At 44.5% G+C, this 1,444-nt stretch overlaps 1 pseudogene; it reads right to left on the bottom strand.

Annotated features, from left to right (window-relative positions):
• Positions 1-639, bottom strand: part of LOC119423001 — a 35,221-nt pseudogene extending 34,582 nt beyond the window's left edge.
• Between the last annotated feature and the right edge of the window lie 805 nt (positions 640-1,444).

The raw sequence follows: 1,444 nt of genomic DNA, 5'->3' as shown, positions 1-1,444 counted from the left end.
CTGTAGGTTAGAGAGGTTCTGTAGGTCACTGAGGTTCTGTAGGTCAGAGAGGTTCTGTAGGTCGGAGAGGTTCTATAGGTCGGAGAGGTTCTGTAGGTCAGTGAGGTTCTGTAGGTCGGAGAGGTTCTGTAGGTCAGTGAGGTTCTGTAGGTCAGAGAGGTTCTGTAGGTCAGAGAGGTTCTGTAGGTCAGAGAGGTTCTGTAGGTCAGTGAGGTTCTGTAGGTCAGAGAGGTTCTGTCTTCATCTTCTGATAAAAATACGTTCTCTGGTGGACCTTCTTACAAAGTGAGTTCACATGGGGGTCAAAGGTCAGTGTGTCTCCAAGGACAGTCCCCAGATGTTTATACAGCTGCTCCACCTCGACAGCTTCACGGTTAAGGACCACAGGAGCTGCAGCTGAACCGTCTTCTCTAAACGTTGTAGTAAATGTAAATGTGAATATTTGTAGCTGTTGCCTGAAATGACCACGTTTAACGGCAGCTTCCAGACGAACAGGAAAGTCAGGCGGTCTCTGTTTTCAGGACGATCTGTTCGCTCCAGTATCCTGTGACAGGACTGTTTACTGAGGGAGGTGTTGGTGGTGACACCAGGAACTATGTGTGAACTTCTTCACTGTTGGTGTCTTCTGCTCAGGTTCATCAGAGACACCCACAGCTCAGAAACAGCCAGGCTTTCTTCTGCAGCCCACCAGCTCCATCTAGTGGTAAGCTCCTGCTCCTACACCTCCCTTCATGTAGAAACCTTTAGGAGCAGACTCTCTGTGCCGCAGTGTCCCTGAAGTGCACACATGGACGTCTGGTCCTCGAGGTGCCGCTGCCGTCCAGGAGCGAGACCTGCCGGTTCTTCCTCAGACCCATGCTCATGACAGTGGGGGACCTGATGGCGGAGCTGCAGGAGGAGGACAGTGGAGCCGAGGCGTTCGTTCTGTCTAAAGGTACGTGCACGTGCCGTTCACGCAGCACTGGATGCTCGTGCACTCAGTCCACTCGGTTTAGTTTGGTGAGATACTTTATCAGGAGTTGACAAACTGCTCTCTCTCTTTTACAAAAGCAGCTGAGTTGTAGACGTGAAAGTTTAAAACTCTTTGTTTTTTGTTCAAACTGTTCGTTTTTTTGTTCAAACTGTTTTTTGTTAAAACTGTTCGTTTTTTTGTTCAAACTGTTTTTTGTTAAAACTGTTCGTTTTTTTGTTCAAACTGTTTGTTTTTTGTGATGCTGCTCAATAATCCAGGTAGAACAATCCAAAAAAGTTCAATCTGGTCCTCTGGACATTCAAAATGTTTGTTTTTTGTTCAAACTGTTTGTTTTTTGTTCAAACTGTTTGTTTTTTGTTAAAATTGTTTGTTTTTTGTTAAAATTGTTTGTTTTTTGTTAAAACTGTTTGTTTTTTGTTCAAATTGTTTGTTTTTTGTTCAAATTGTTTGTTTTTTGTTAAAACTGTTTGT

The sequence above is a fragment of the Nematolebias whitei genome, chromosome 16 (assembly GCF_014905685.2).
Source record: "Nematolebias whitei isolate Nwh7 chromosome 16, NemWhi1, whole genome shotgun sequence".
Classification (NCBI taxonomy): domain Eukaryota; kingdom Metazoa; phylum Chordata; class Actinopteri; order Cyprinodontiformes; family Rivulidae; genus Nematolebias; species Nematolebias whitei.
The sequence above is the reverse complement of the archived record's forward strand: the minus strand, read 5'-3'. Positions and strand labels throughout refer to the sequence as shown.